This window comes from Asparagus officinalis, chromosome 4 (assembly GCF_001876935.1).
Source record: "Asparagus officinalis chromosome 4, Aspof.V1, whole genome shotgun sequence".
NCBI classification, from domain to species: Eukaryota; Viridiplantae; Streptophyta; class Magnoliopsida; order Asparagales; family Asparagaceae; genus Asparagus; species Asparagus officinalis.
In genome coordinates, this window is record NC_033797.1 from 135,349,691 (window position 1) to 135,367,304 (window position 17,614).

Below are 17,614 nucleotides of genomic sequence, written 5' to 3' on the forward strand. Positions count from 1 at the left end.
AGAGATTAGGGGTGGATATTGTTGAAGGAAAAATCAAGTATCAGGCCTTGTCATAAGACTGTGTATGTGTTTAAGCCATTGAATAATAACGTGCAGTTTTAGCAATATGTATGAATGATCTTTACATTGAAATTTTCGTGGTAATGATACGGAATATTTCTTCAATGCCACGTATTGGCGTGGGAAATGCAAAGGATAAGGGCGGTGATCAGAAGTGGCTTAATTCAGACGTTTCCTCATGATGATTTTGATGGATCTTGTGAAATTCTGCAGATTTAGTGTTGGGAATTTACGCCGAAACCCCCTAAAACAGCAGAAACACAGTAATTAGAACTACTGAAATTTTTATCAGGGACTTCCTGCAAGGAGGACGAAAGCAAAATAAACCCTCTAGCAAAGGATCCATTGCCCTAGCATGACTCTAAGGTTGGATAAGCATCCACACTTGTCAACAGCTAAATCAGAGACTCCTTTGGTAATCAAGCATGGAATAATCGTAACAAAAACAGAGAATAAAAGGACCAAGGTTATCATCAGGGGGGAAAAAAGGACGACACTAATTAAAGTCATGGCTAATGAGAGAAATTTGTAAGACTACAAAATTGAGCTCTCTCTCCTCTTTGGTTATGATAATGCTTACTCGATAATTTCACTGACTGCCCATCCATTGTAACTTCATACATGCATCTCTATCTTATGGGGATAGCTCACGTCCCTAAAATATATGAGCGAAGGTAAGAAGAGCTTTAGCCTTTGGAACGAGAACGTCCACTAACTTCCCAACATGATTCATCCATGGCTGTTTTAGGATTCTGAGGAGGATATAACAAATGGTGCGGTGCAAGTGGTTCTGTAGAATAGATTGGCTGTTATAGTTATTGAGCAGCACAGTACTAAAATGATTAGCTACTGCAGCTTCCGGAACCTGAAGAAAGGATGTTCAATTGAACTACCTTCTGGAGTAGCACAAATTCTTATTCAAGCACTGGATAATATCGGCACATTCATTGATGTAGTATAGAAGCTGATCACAATATTGATGTGGACTAATACAATAAAGAATTGAATGGTCAAATGTCAAGTTGTAAACATCTAATTACCATGTATATACAGGTCCCTCATCCTTGAGCAACGGAAATGAGGTAGCCAAGCATGGGAATGCTGGAAACTCCAATGGATATTATCAAGAAAATATTAGTCACAAAGGTGTAATGGAAAGTCATGTGGATTAAATCATCTCCTGTCGATCATTGCAGTTAGAATTTATGTTGAGTATTTTCAACCTTTTACATAAAAAAAATTAAGTGTATGTGCGCATATGTACATATATATGTGGATATGTGTACATATACAGGGTAAATTGCATATAAAACCCCCTCACCAATATTTTCAGTTGTACTTGTCACCCTTCAATTGTTTTCATATCACTTGGCATCCTTGGATACATGAGAGTGAGGGAGGTTATCTGTGTGCGCGCAGTCGCATGTCGATCTATACGTACATCATACTGTCTATACGTACGTCAAACTACATGTATTAACATTATAAGCATAGTTCTGATGGAGCTAGGGGTTCCCTCAAGAGGGGTTCATAATACAACCATCATAATATATATAATAAACTTAGGAAATACTTATGTATCAGTTAAAAACAGGCAAGTGGAATAAAAGAATTGCTGTTTTCCTCCATTCCTTATGCAACTTTTTTGTATCGGCTTCAGATTATGAGACTGTAAAGTATAAAACTACATTATTAATTGCTGTTGAACTAAAAAAAATAAAATACATAAAAAAATTTAAATAAACAATTTGATAAGATCCCACTTTATATTTGCCACGTAAGCACAATTAAGCCATGTAAGACGCATGTGATCCCATAATGGTTCTGTATATACAGATTGGTAGGTTCTGTATATCGATCTGGTAATTTTTCTGGTAATTTATAGGTTGTGGTTCGGATCTGTTGTGGTGGCCTTTACAGCTAGAGTATGATGCTTCTTTGCTGGTTTTGGCACAGCCATTAAGTTGGTAACATGGATATCATCATCATCATCATCCTGTCTTCGGTCCTTAAATATTTGTGCAGCTAAAATCAGAAAGGATATCCTCGAATCAAAAATATTCACCACTGATTTTGCACGGGATAGCTGATGCATCAAAGAGTACTAATCTTTAGGCTGAAATTTAACTTTCTCTTTTTTTCTCTCAATGATCGATGTATGTAAAAATATACGGTGCATGTTGTTCATGGCATTAGATATGTATCAAAGAGATATCAACCGTTACATCCGTATAGGAATCCAATGTCCAGAAACAGCAAGAACAACAGTATGTTCAAAAGAAACAAAAACAATGGTATTAATAGAAAATTAAATTCTTACCCTTGCATTTTGAGAATGCCAAATCTTTAGTAAAGCTCTAAATTGACCCTTGGGAACAGTCTTGGGGCGCTTTTTCCATCTTTCTACATCATTTTTTAAACCAGTAAAATGAAAAATTACAAATTTAAATCATCTATAATATGAAAAATAAATTGAAGCATGTCCACAATTTCCCCAAATTTCCCGCAAAAAATCAAAAAATTTAAAGATTAATAAAACAGTGATCCAACAGTTACTTAAATCAAGATATAAGCAAATCCCCTCAATTTAATTAACCCACTTGCCTAACCTAGTAGCTAATCACAACCAACATTCTGTCATTACCCAATAGAAAACAAATAAATCCAATTTTTTTGAGAAGAAATAGCTTTTAGGTTAAGAAATCTTACCTCAGGGATCGAGCTAGAGCAATGGATCGTGATTAATGCAGCAATCGATGTTATCCGCAGCACCTAAAAAAAAGAAGAAGAGATTTTTAAAGATAGAAAGGGGGAAGAAATTGTAGAGATCAGAAATGCAAGGAACTGAGGTACCTTGACGACGAGATTAGTAGCTTGACGACGACGAACAAGACTGGAATGGCAACGAGAGTAGCATGACGCCGAGATTAGTAGCTCGAAGATGAGATCTGAGAGGAGATTTGAGAGAACGGCAAACCCTAGAAACCAGGGAGTAGCTCGGCGACGAAATCAACGAGATTGCAGATCAGAGAGGAGCTTAGAGATGCGATCCGATCCGAAAACGCCGACGAGGTTTTGGCCATGGCGATTTTAGGGATCGGAAAAATTTGGAGGCGATTTTAGGGATTGCATTTGAGAGAGAGATATTTGGTTGCGGTGGGCTTTTACAAACTTTACGCCCAAAACCACGAAGAAATATTAAGCCCATGAACAATTATTTGGCCTATGGCAACATTTTTCATTTAATGTTGTATTAGCCATTATAAACCGTTACGATAGATATCTAACGCAACAGTTAGAACCGTTGCGCCTTAACCGTTACAATAGATCAATTATGTGATAGTGTAACTTGAAGAAATATATTATCTTCTAATAATGTGAGGACTCTTAATAATAAGCTATTACGTACTCTACCATGAATTATTTTGGTTGTTAGGTTAAGATGTCTAACACATAATCTATGTTTAATCATTTTCTTTAACGAATTAAACCACCCAAATACTAAGAGAATAATACATTTTGAGTCAATGTTTTCTCCTTGATTATGCAAACAATCCCATTGAGCGTGAATATGACTAGTATTTTGTTCTCTTCCTCAACAAACACGATTAAAATTGTAATTTCTTTAAATCGTAATTTCTTTATTCTTTTACAGTTGGCGGTACAAATCCGAATGAAGGGAGGGATGAGATCAATAAAATTCAACAAAAGTTACGTTCTATGTAATCCCAGAAGAACATAATAAATAATACTATTTCATATATATATCGCATTGGCTCTCTATATCTGTTTTTATCTTCTTGCCTCTTCTCTTTATTGATTTTCCACCGATGACAAGAATTTTATGAATTCTGCAAGATGATATGTATGGAATGTATATTAAGGATATAAATGAATGCAAATAATCAAATTCAAATGTGATTACATATTCATATTTTCACTTATTACAATGCCAAAATGGATACAAATAATGATAAGCTTTTTGGCACATCAAAATAGATATTTAAGATGTGTGAAATCATATGCGAATATAGAATAAATCTATTGAGCTTTATAATGTATATAAAATAGGTAGAGTCTTTTAATCATATAGTATAGTGCATATACTTTGCATGTAGACATTGTTTTATCTTCTGGATTTTATTGCTGACTGAGAAACATTAGTGAACAATTAAAATTTTGTGTTAATAAATTAAATGTACAGTTAAATTTATATAAGAGTAATACCAATATTAGTTATATTTAATCATAAATTTTAAAATAATTATCACATATTAAATAATTATTTAATGCTATGAATATTTAAAATAGTATAATTGTAAATTTAGGATAATATTTATAATAAACTATTATCTTATAATAAAACTATTATCCTATTTTATAACTATTCTTTATATTAAACAATTCATAGTTATAATATTATTAACTATTAAAAGTATGAATAATAATTTACTAAATGATTATTTTTAAATTTCTTATAATAATACATCCCATTTTATAGTTATTCTTATTATTATAAAATTTTAAGTATATCTTAGTGAATGACAAAATGCTTTGGAAAAGTGTGAAGGTGCATGGTTAATTGGTTAGCAAAGGATTAATTAGAGATGACAAAAATAAGAATTATAAATATTGAGAGTGACATAATAGGAAATCAAAAGTTATGACGCTATATATGTTATTGTTATTCACGATGTAGATCAATTCCTAACAGTTGTAGCACGTAAGGGGAAAAAGTTACAATTAAATAAATGATTGATATAAGGAAATCCAGAAATTTTCCAAATTGGTTTTTTTAAGCATGAATATAGATGAATGAATCCTAATAGACAAAAACATCACAAACTCCTTTCCCCTCAGCAGAAGCACCAAATTTACCAACTTCGAAGATATATATATTCGTCTAAATTAGCTTGTAAGAAAAATCATTATCCCAAAATAAAAATATATTAAAAACCCCTTAAAAAGAAACACAACCTTAAAAATATTAGGGAAAATGTGTTCAGGCCCCAAAAGCAGAAACTTCATGTGCTGCAGCCCCTCTTAGTTTCTCCCATGTGATTCAGCCACTTGAAGTGTGACACTTTGTACTACAACCCTTTTTTAGCAATTATTACATGTCAGCTAAGCAAAAATCCCCAAAATAACATTATCCCCTCTCTTCAATCCTTCAAACTCAGCTCTCTCTCTCTCTCTCTCTCTCTCTCTCTCTCTCTCTCTCTCTCTCTCTCTCTCTCTCAAACCAAGGGCTTTCTCAAGCTCGTCGCCCTGGCTCTCGCCCTCCTCGTCATCGCCGTCGCCGTCTCCGCCCAGGCCCCTAAGCCTCGCCCTCGAGTTTGCCGCAACGGGCCTGTTATGTTTGCTGGATATGAGAGGAAAATGTAAAACCCTGATAATTTATGAATAATATAATTAATGTGTGATAAATTATGATATGTGGATATTTAGTATGATAAATATCATTTAATGGTATATGAGTATAATACCATGTGTTTTGAGTATGAACGAGTCATACATGAGAAAGAGAAGAGTTGAAACATGCACAAATGGCCAAACACATGAGTATCTGGAAATGCCCAGTCCGGTCGACCGTCGTGGTCGACCGCAGTCCGATCGACCGCGAAACCTGCAGACTGTTTTAAACCTGTTTTGAGTTGGTTTCGGATTTCCAAACCCATATTCGTTTTTCCTTGATATATATATGAGTTTTTCACGTTTTATTCAGTATTCCTAAGAACCCTAACAGCCACCAAACCCCCCAAACCCTAGTTTGATTTCTTAGAGAAGATTGGAGGTTTTCAAGTTGGGTTTTTGTTGATTTTTGGTTTTTGGAGTGGAGATCTCCTTCGACGTTGCTTCTAACACGTTTTTAAAAAGGTTTTTTAAAGAGATTTAAACATATTTTGTAGAGTCTAAACGAATAGATTATGTATAAAAGATAACTCTTTTGTATTATATGTATAACGATTAGGTCTTTTCATGCTAAAAAGGTTGAGAACATTTTTACAAATGTGATTTAGATCTGAAGATGATTTTAAAACGTGGTTAATCTAAAGAAAGAAGTTTGATTCGTTGTTTTGAGCTTTTATGCATGTTTTAGGATTTTGAATATAAATCTAATGCATAAAATCATGGTTATATATGTTAATTTTGATTTCCAGATATTTCTATCTGCTGTAACATATGTGTATGCAAGATTCATGAAGTTTTTACCATGTTTGAATCACAAAAACACGTTGTGAACACGCCACACACAAATCTGAGAAAACTGGATATCTGGCTCACGGTCGACCGCCACGGTCGATCACGTGGCTCACGGTCGACCGCAAGGTCGACCGGCTGTAGGACAGAGACTTAGGTAGTCTTTGGAGCCCGTCGCGGTCGACCGCCAGTTTGATGTTGGCCTGTGCATGTTGTTTGGATTTGTTTTGGTTTTTTGAGAAAATTCCTCGATCTCGTACTGATATATTACAGTGTTTAAGAGTTGTTTAACACCTAGGATAATGGTGAACTTCAGATGTGGACACGCATGTTAGGTCCTTTATTTTGATGATGATTTACAAACACCATTATTGGTGCTAATCATGTATTGAGCTATATTATAGATTACAAGTCATTAGCACTATGAAATGGAGGATTAGATGGAATATGAGCTACAACGATGATATGTAAAGAGGCGGAGGCAAAGTGATGAAGCAATGTTCATCAAGAACATCATATGCCATAAAGAAGCTTCATCAACTCAAAGCAATATCAAGACTCAAGAAATGTATTTCTATGTGAGAGATCTTTGCTATTTTATTTTCTCTCTAGTACTTAAATGTAGGCAAGTAATTGTAGATTTCGTTTGAAGCTTTTTGGCATATCACACACACACTTATACTCTTTCAAACTCATTTTGTGGTACTTGTGTCAAAATAATATTTCTCAAAAATACGAGGATCTTTTTGCAAAATTTCTTTTCAAACAAGTATGTCAAAATGTTTATAAACCATTCGCTGAGTTTTACATTTTTCAGAGTTTATTTGATTATTTTTAACAAGGCTCAAAGTTAATTTTTTCTGTGTGCATGTTTATGAGTCGACTCATGAACAGTATTGAGTCGACTCACAAACTACTACGTAGTTCTCAATTTGCTTCTGATGAGTCGACTCGCAACATCATGAGTCGACCCGTTAGGTTGAGTCAACTCATGCCTGTCATAAGTCGACTCATGAACTACGCTGGAATATGTGTTTTGCTTCTGCTGAGTCGACCCATGACTTAATGAGTCGACCCATGAATGATGAGTCAACTCATAAATTTTATGAGTCGACCCATAAGCTGATTTTCAGCCTGTAACGACTACTTATGAGTCGACTCATGAAAAGTACGAGTCGACTCATAACACTGTAACGGCTATATTTGTACTATTTTAGAAATCTGTTTTTCTTGGGATTGTGTCTGGTTTCTTGGGGTTTTAACTGCAGTATTCTCTCTTTATAAATACCCAACAACCCACCTACCTCAGTAACTAAGCCTTCATTGCAAATTACTTGAGGTTAAGTTCATTGTTTTCAAAGAGCCTTAATTTTCTTTTGCTCTCACTGGTTCTGAGTTCACATCCCAAGCTTCAACTGCAATCTCTCTTCTTGCCATAGGCCTACTGTAAATAGAGAGTTTTTTCTTCTATTTGTGACTGTTGTGAGCTTGATCTCGTGGAGATCTACTGTGTGGTTGTGAGATCTCAAAGGAGATCGTTGTGTAGAAGAAGTTTCGGCTTTCAAACCAGGTGTGTAGTGGATTTCTCCTCGAGAGTGGGGAGCGGGGACGTAGGTCAGCGGACCGAACCTCGTGAACACATCGCGCGTCATCAATTGACTAACTATTTCTATCCCTACTCTCTTATTATTGTTATTGCACTTCTTTTTGTGTGTGGCTTGTTGAAATTAGTTTTAATTGCATTTTATTCATCCTAAAATCCTATTCACCCCCCCCCCCCCCCCCTCTTCCCCCCCCCCCTCTCTAGGGCCTTTCAATTGGTATCAGAGCTTAGGTCTCTACTTGTGTTAGGATTAAAACCCTTAGAGAAAAGATCATTATGGAGGGATCAATGAACATGCATATGCTAGAAGGACAATCCACCACTAGACCTCCCCTCTTCACTGGTAGCAACTTTGCATATTGGAAAGCTAGGATGAGAATTTATTTACAATGCATTGATCTTGACATTCTAGATATTGTTGAAAAGAAGTATGTTAAGAAGCTAAGTGGTAAAATGACCGAGGATGAAAGAGAGCAAGCCAACCTAAATATCAAGGCCATGAATGCACTAATTTGTGATCTTACCCCCAATGAGTACAAGAGAGTTTCTACGTGTGCAACCGCACACGAGATTTGGGTGAAACTATGCATTACCCATGAGGGAACCCCCCCAAGTGAAAGAATCTAAGATTAGTGGACTCATGCATGATTATGAGCTATTTAAAATGCTTCCAAGTGAATCCATTGATTCTATGTTTTCTCGGTTCACTAACATTATAAATGAATTGCATGGTCTTGACAAGGTCTTGGAAAATCAAGAGATGTGCTACAAAATTCTTCGCTCTTTGACGCTGGCTTGGGAACCTAAAGCTACGGCCATCGAAGAAGCTCATGATCTCTCAACTCTCACTCTTGATGGACTTATTGGCAAACTCAAGGTCCATGAGAAGAAGGTCAAAGAGAAGGAAGAAGCACCCACAAAGGCAACCGAGGAGCCACCCCAAAAATCAAAGTCCATTGCACTCAAGGGAGCAATTGATGATTCATCCTCCTCGGATAGTGAAGTTGATGTTTCTAGAGAAGTGGCACACCTCTCTAAAAGAATATCAAGATTAATTAAAATGAACAAAAACTTCAATAATCGATCTAACAATAAATTTTTTCCTCGTATAGGTAAATGCTTTGAATGCAATGAACCGGGTCACCTAGCCAAGGATTGTCCCAAGCTCAAGGAGAAATATTTGAAATACAAGAAGAAGAAGGCAATGTATGCCGGATGGGATGAATCCGAACCTAGCGATTCGGATAGCGATGAGGGTGCCAAGATTGCTCTTCATGACCCAAACATTTGTTTTATGGCTCATGAAGATGAGGTACAATCCGAAACCGAAAGTGAATTAATTTATATGCAATGTGAGCTAGAAGCGGCCTTAGAAGAATTAAATTTTGAGTTCAAAAGATTAGCAAAAGAATTTTCTTCTTTCAAAAAATTGCATATTTCTTGTAACTCTAAGTTTGAGCAACTACAACCATCTCTTGCTTTAAAAGGTGAAATGATAGGAGATCTAGATTTTGAAAATAAGCAACTAAGATCTAAGGTTGAAAGATTGGAAATTGAAAATAATAAAATGAAATCTAATCATGGTTATTCAAGTCATCATTATGTGAATAGAAAATGGTATCACAAATCTCATGCTCCTACATACAAGAAAAAGTTTGTGTGTACATATTGCATGAGACATGGTCATATCTCTACTCATTGTAGGATTAAAAATAACATTAATAATTATGAACTAATGTGGGTGCCCAAGAGTACCAAAAATACTAACATTCAAGGACCCAAGGCTTGGGTACCTAAAGGTTCTACAACTTATTCACATGTAGGAAATGTCTCGCACAAGACGTAAGGAGTTGTGGTACCTTGATAGTGGTTGCTCTCATCACATGACGGGCAATAAGGATTTATTTACAACCCTATCAAGGATTGAAGGAGGCAATGTCTCCTTTGGTGGCGGCGAGAAAGGTAAAATCATAGGAATCGGTTCTATTGGTAAGAAACATTCTCCCGTAATTGAAGATGTTTATTTTGTTAAAGGGTTAAACCATAATCTTCTTAGCATTAGTCAACTAAGTGACAAAGGCTTTGACATCATTTTTAAACCGGAAAAATGTATTGTTAGTAAAAATAACAAAACCATTTTTGTTGCTTTTAGAAGATCTAATGTTTATATTTTTGAGAGGAATGAGCTTTTAGATCAAGATGTAAAATGCCTTGCCGCGGTAGATGGGGATCCTTTGATTTGGCACAAGAGACTTGGACATGCTAACATGAAGCTCATATCTAAGCTATCCAAGAAGAATTTAGTGAGAGGCCAACCAAATCTATCTTATGTTAAGAATTCTACTTGTGAGGAATGTGCTAAAGGTAAACAAACTAAATCTTCCTTCAAATCTATAAATGAGGTATCCACTTCTAAACCTTTATAATTATTGCATCTTGATCTCTTTGGACCCATGCGTGTTGCCTCTCTAGGAGGAAAACACTATGTTTTTGTTATTGTTGATGATTTTTCTCGTTTTACATGGTTAATCTTTCTTGCTAGTAAAGATGAATGCTTTGAAGAGTTTTCTCGTTTAGTAAAAAGAATTGAAAATGAAAAGGATTCAAAAGTTGTTAAAATTAGAAGTGATCATGGTGGAGAATTTAAATGAAAAGGATTCAAAAGTTGTTAAAATTAGAAGTGATCATGGTGGAGAATTTCAAAACAAATTCTTTAATGATTTTTGTCAAAAGTTGTTAAAATTAGAAGTGATCATGGTGGAGAATTTCAAAACAAATTCTTTAATGATTTTTGTACACATCGTGGTATAACTCATGTATTTTCCGCTCCAAGGACACCCCAACAAAATGGTGTTGTTGAACGGAAAAATAGAACCATACAAGAGATGGCTCGCACAATGTTGAATTCTTATGTTTTGCCAAAATATTTTTGGGCGGAAGCCGTTAACACGGCTTGCTATGTTTTAAATCGTGTTTTAATTAGACCATCTCTCAAGAAAACTCCTTATGAACTTCTTTATGGCAAAACTCCACAAATTGGATACTTTCGCTTTTTTGGTTGTAAATGTTTTGTCTTAAATACTAAAGATTACCATGATAAGTTTGATTCTAAAATTAATATTGGTATATTTTTGGGATATGCTCCTAGAAGTAAGGCTTATAGGGTTTTCAACAAACAAACTCTCGTTGTTGAAGAGTCTATAAACGTTACTTTTGATGAATCTAATATTGGTTTTCAAGATGGTTTGCCTAGGGATGACGATGCGATTGAGGAACAAATGGATCTTTTGCAACTCAAAGAAAAAACCTCAATGGTAGAACCAAATGATGGGGAGAGCAATAACGAACAAAATCAAGAAGAACTCCCTAAAGATTGGAAATTTGCACCGGATCATCCTAAAGACCAAATTATAGGGAGTCCATCCAAAGGCGTCTTGACTGGCTCAAAAGCTATGAGCGAATGTGGTAATGTAGCTTTTCTATCCCAAATAGAACCCAAACGTATTGATGATGCTTTGAAAGATGAGTTTTGGGTTTTAGCCATGCATGAAGAATTAAACAATTTTTAAAGAAACAATGTTTGGAAATTAGTTTCTAGACCAAATAACACTTCTATTATTGGAACTAAATGGGTTTTTTGAAATAAGCTTGATGAATTTGGCATAGTTACTAGAAATAAAGCTCGTTTGGTTGTCTAAGGATACAATCAAGAGGAGGGCATAGACTATGATGAAACTTTTGCACCGGTTGCAAGATTGGAATCTATTAGGATGTTTTTGGCCTTTGCAAGTTTTAAAAATTTTAAATTATTACAAGTGGATGTCAAAAGGGTCTTCTTAAATGGCTTTATTGAAGAAGAGGTTTATGTTGAGCAACCCCCCGGATTCGTTGATTCATCTTTTCCAAATCATGTATATCGGGTTCAAAAAGCTTTATATTGGTTAAAACAAGCTCCTAGAGCTTGGTATGCTCGCCTCTCAAGTTTTCTCATTGAAAATGGTTTTTCAAAAGGAACTATTGATAATACTCTTTTTGTAAGAAAAAGGAAAAATGATTTTATTTTAGTTCAAGTTTATGTGAATGATATTATTTTTGGTGCTACTAATGAATCTTTGTACAAGGAATTCTCTAAAGTTATGCAAGATCAATTTGAGATGAGCATGATGGGAGAGCTCACCTTCTTTCTCGGCCTCCAAATTAAACAATCCAATGATGGCATCTTCCTATCTCAAAGCAAATACGCTAAGGAGTTGGTAAAAAAATTTGGGTTGGATAGCTCCAAACATGCCTCAACTCCTATGAGCACCACCATCAAGTTGGATGCGGATGACAATGGTGAAAAGATAGACCAAAAGCTATATCGAGGTATGATAGGTAGTCTCCTTTATCTCACCGCTAGTAGGTCGGATATTATGTTTAGTGTTTGTGCATGTGCACGTTTTCAAGCTTCTCCTAAAAAATCTCATTTGATTGCGGTTAAAAGGATTATCAAATACATGAATAGCACTTTAGAACTTGGTTTATTTTATCCAAAAAATACTTCTTTTGATATTTGTGGTTATTGTGATGCCGACTTTGCCGGTAGTGGGGTGGACCGCAAAAGTACGAGTGGTACTTGTTAACTTTTGGGCAACTCACTTGTATCTTGGGCATCCAAGAAACAAAATTGTGTTGCCTTGTCCACTACGGAAGCGGAATACATTACCGCCGGCTTATGTTGTGCACAACTCTTATGGATGAAATAATATTTGATTGATTTTGATTTACGCTTTCATGATACAAAGATTTTTTGTGACAATACAAGTGCTATAAATATTTCCAAAAATTCGGTTTTGCATTCTAGAACCAAACATATAGATGTGCGGCATCACTTCTTGCGTGACCATGTTGACCGGAAAGATGTTTCTCTTGTCTATATTGACACCAAATCTTAATTAGCGGATATCTTTACCAAACCCCTTTGTGAAGTTGATTTTTAACGCATTAGAAATGAATTGGGCATGTGCATTCTTTAAAATTTTTTTGTTTTCTTTTGTTGATTTTATTGCTCTTCCATTGTCATATCCATTTTTTCTTTTCTATTCCTTCAACGTCATATCATGCTTAGCTCACATATGTACCAAGAGGAGTGTAAATGTGAGATACTGGGGTTGTCCCAAGAGGAGTGGGGTAGGTAGTAATGACTTGTGGAAGTTTGTAATTCCTAACACTTGAGGGAAACACAGGTAGGCCAATACTTGAGGTGCATTGTGTGATCTCTTTAGCATGTGTCTTTCATTACCCCATTTTTGATGGTGACAAAGGGGAAGAGAAATCTCCTCATTTGTGCACCTAGTAAGGGGGAGCCTTATAGATAGGGGGAGCAACTATCTATAAGCTAAAACAATCTATTTTATTCGCTCTTGTATAATGGTTGTTTGTCATCATCAAAAAGGGGGAGATTGTTAGGTCCTTTATTTTGATGATGATTTACAAACACCATTATTGGTGATAATCACGTATTGAGCTATATTGTAGATCACAAGTCATTAGCACTATGAAATGGAGGATTGGATGGAATATGAGCTACAACGATGATATGTAAAGGAGGCGGAGGCAAAGTGATGAAGCAACGTTCACCAAGAACATCATATGCCATAAAGAAGCTTCATCAACTCAAAGCAATATCAAGACTCAAAAAATGTATTTCTTGTTGGCCTTCTTGTTTTGATGATGTTTAACAAACAATTTACCACTAATGTTGTTTGTCTAGTATTTGTGTTTTCTTATTTATTATAGACAAACAACGTTGTTGGAGGTTGGATGGAATAGAGCTTCAACGATCATATCCAATGGAGGTCGGCGGAATGTCGGTGAAGCCTTGCAATTCAAAGTTAAAGATCAAGTTCAAGCTTCATCCGCAACGTGTACCAAGTTGAGCTACAATGAAGATCAAGATCAAGCTTGGGTATATTTAGTATAGGTTTATATTATGTGTGTTATATACTCTAAGCTCAATATTATATTCACACACACATTTATTAGTTTCTTAGTATATATATATATATATGATAGTTTTCAAGTTTTACTATGAAACAAATGAATAGAATTGGAAAATACTATTTTGTTTCATGTTTATATACCTATATATGTTTTCCCCTTTAACAAGCTTATATTTAAAGAAATCATATTTAGAGTTTTGAATTTTTTTGCATAGAATATGCAATTTTATGAAAATATTGCATTTCTAGGTTATAGACTTCATAACAACATATTATATCTTTTATCAAGTCTATACAATCATTTCATAAGGTTTCAAAATGTTGTTTAAAGTCAAAATATCAAAATATCAATTTTCAGGTTTTCATGTTTTTGAACATATTTGAAAAATGATGATAGTTTTCAGTTGGAAGTCCTTTTTCAAAACCAGTTGTTGTAGCATTTTTATTATCATGCCTACAATCATTCCCCAAAGTTTTATATTTTTTGGAATTTATTTGATATTTTTAAACAGCGTTTTAAAATTAGATATACAGTTTTTCGGTCGACCGAACCTGAGCTCATAGGCTTACTGGCCGACAGAGAGTTCGTCGGTCGACCGGTCCGGTCGACCGAGAGCTTTTTCGGTCGACCGGATCGGTCGACCGACGCCTGTCCAGTACAGTTCCAACGGCTCTTTTTATGACCGTTGCCTTGGGGCTGTTTTGTCTTTTGCTCAGGTTTTTGGCTGAGTTCTTGGGAGGTTATATATACCCCCATTGCACTCTTTTCTAATATATATGAGAATGTTTTAAAATAGTTTAACAAGGGTTTAAACTTGTTTAGTGTTTGTTTAAGTTTGGTTTAAGAAGCTTTTAAGCAATTAAGGGTTTGAGTTTGTGAAGACAATTTCACAAGAGCAAGTGGAGATCATCATTTGGTGTTTGAGCATTCACTCTTCTCCTACTCTCTTGTCATCTTTAGAGAAGTGTTTCTAAACTCATCTAGCAATTTATTATTTTGATTATAATTAATTTCATAAGCTAGATTTCATATTGAGTTTAGTTTAATTGTTTTATTGATACTCTTTGTTCACACACAACCTATTGAGCTTATTGTATTTACATTCATAGTATAATTTAGGGTTGTGGGTTTGTGACATTGAGAGTGAGCTTAATTGAGTTCTCACCTTGTTTTGAGAACAATCATTTGTCATATTTGTGCTTATTGTGAGAATCACTTTGTAATACACTTGTACACCGAGTGAGGAGTGTGTGGTGAGAGTCGGGGATCGTCCCAAGAGGAGTGGCGTCGGTTGACGTGCCTAGGGAGAGGTTGTAACCGAGCACTTGAGGAAGATACGGCTAGGTCCAACACTTAGTGTGGGTGTAGAGTGTGATTGCAAGAGTGTGAGTTGTAGAGTTTTCGGTTAGCTAGAAAACCGAGTGTGTAGAAGAAGTTCCGGCTTCCAAACCGGATTGTGTTAGTGGATTTCTCCCCGGGAGTGGGGAGCGGAGACGTAGGACGGAAGGTCCGAACTCCGTGATCATATTGCTTGTTTGAGTGTGCTTTGGCGTTCATTCATATTTATGTTCATATCTTATATCGCCATTGTCATTAGCTCATTATCTATATCATCCACTATCTAGTTCATATTGTTTACCCTTGTGTTAGTTTATATATCCTTGCACATACATTGCATATATCTCTTTGTTAGGATATATCTTGTTGTTCATATTGCTTATCCTAGCTCACATATCTTGTTGTATTTCATATTGCTAGGATAACTTGTTAATTAATTTTAATTGGCATTTAATCGGATTAGATTAGCATAAGACCCTAATCACCCCCCTCTAGGGTCTAACAATTGGTATCAGAGCTTGGTGCTCTTTGATTTAAGGTCTAATCGCCTTGAGTTAAAGATCCAAGTTAGCTTATTGTGCTAATCTAATTTTGAGCTTTATTTGTATCTTGCTTGCATATATTTTTACAAATTATGAATATGAATGATGCATCTTGTTTAGGCTATGATTCTAGTATTGCTCCTAAATTCAATGCTTTCCCTTATGCTCAATGGTGTTTTAGATTCAAAATATTTGTTCAATCTAAAAATATCGATTTATGGGAAATCATTGATTGTGCTTATATTGTGCCCACGTTGGAGAAATCCAAGTGGAGCAAACATGATAAAAAGATGTTTATTATGAACAAGCTTATGTTAGAATTTTTATTAAATGCATTTGATTCATTTATGTCTAACAAGCTTGATTCTTTTGATAGCGCTTATACATTATGGAAATTCATAGAAGCGCATCAAGGAGACTTGGAGGCGATCCGACAAGCTTTGGAGGATCCCGCTTCAAGTTCATATGGAGCTTCATGCACACGTGCACTAGGCGATAGCCCTAGTGAGGTTTGCGAGTTCGAAACCATTAATGATTTACCTAATGATAAACTTACTTGTGCTAGTGAAAAATTATTGCATGCCTATTTACCTAATGATAAACTTACTTGTGCTAGTAAAAAATTATTGCATGCCTTTAACAAATTGCATAAAGATTTTATTTATTTACAAGGCATGCATGATAATTTAAAATCCGATCATGAGAAGCTAGTGTCCAAATTTGACATCATTGAAAATGAAAATATAATGCTTAAAAAGGCATGCATGATAATTTAAAATCCAATTATGAGAAGCTAGCTTCCAAATTTGACGTCATTACAAAAGAAAATATTATGCTTAAAGAAAACAATGACTTATTAAATATGGAAAATAAAATTTTGACCTCATCCATTTCTAGCTTATCTCATGCTAAGAACAATGCCATATTTAGATTCAACTCTTAAAACATGCATTGTTAATAATAAGAAACTTATGGACTTATGTGCAAAGTCTCGTGTTAATTCTTTCAATTACAACACTCACTATGCACATATTTATAGCAAAATTTACAAATGTTCAATTTACGGTCGTAAAGGCCACATTGCTAAATTTTGCTATGATGCACACAAATCTTCTAAGACTAATGCTTCTTGTGCATCTCATAATGCTTCTTCATCACATGCACATGTACATGCACAAACACATCATGCTCATTATAAGCATGCTAGTGTGTTTAAATGTGATATATGTGGTCGTTTTGGTCATTTGGTCGAACATTATTTTGATTTAAAAAGAAAATCAATTTTGTCAAATGTTTCTAGTAGACCACATGTTTTTAAATGTAATGTTTATGGTAGGTTTGGACATCTTGCAAAATTTTGTTATGATATACAAAAAGCTTCTAAGTTGCAATATGTTCCAAATAGACCATTGTTTAATGATGTTTCTCATTTGCGAAATAATTTAAAAGAAAAATCTTTATTTGCAAATGATTCACGTGCATGCCCACTTGGTCAACACAAATCATTTAACCCTTTTTATTGCACCTATTTTAATCAGAAAGGTCATGTGTACAATTTTTATTTTGACCGTGCTAGTGTACCATATGCGCCCAAACGGGTTCATAACCCTAGGGCTTTGAGCATAAATGATAAGGGTCATATCCTTAAATCTTTTGGTACAAAGAATTCTTGGATACCAAAAAAAATATGATTTTTAAACCAAGAACTTTAGTGATTTTTATTTTTCTTTGTCTTGGTTTTGAAAATTATGCTTTGAAATCTTTGAATATGAAAACAATTTTTCTTTGATTAATTATTTTGTTTTCATGACTATTAGTTTCGATTTTAAATGAGAGGTTTGTAGTTATATACCCTCCGGGTTTATTGGGTGTTTATTCCCAAATCTTG

At 35.0% G+C, this 17,614-nt stretch overlaps 1 long non-coding RNA gene across 1 annotated transcript; it reads right to left on the minus strand.

The window, feature by feature from the left end:
* Positions 834-3,232, minus strand: LOC109839464. The gene is made up of 4 exons (XR_002246641.1): positions 2,914-3,232; positions 2,770-2,832; positions 2,381-2,463; positions 834-1,161 (listed from the first exon to the last, which is right to left on the minus strand). It is a non-coding gene; the product is annotated as an uncharacterized LOC109839464 (long non-coding RNA).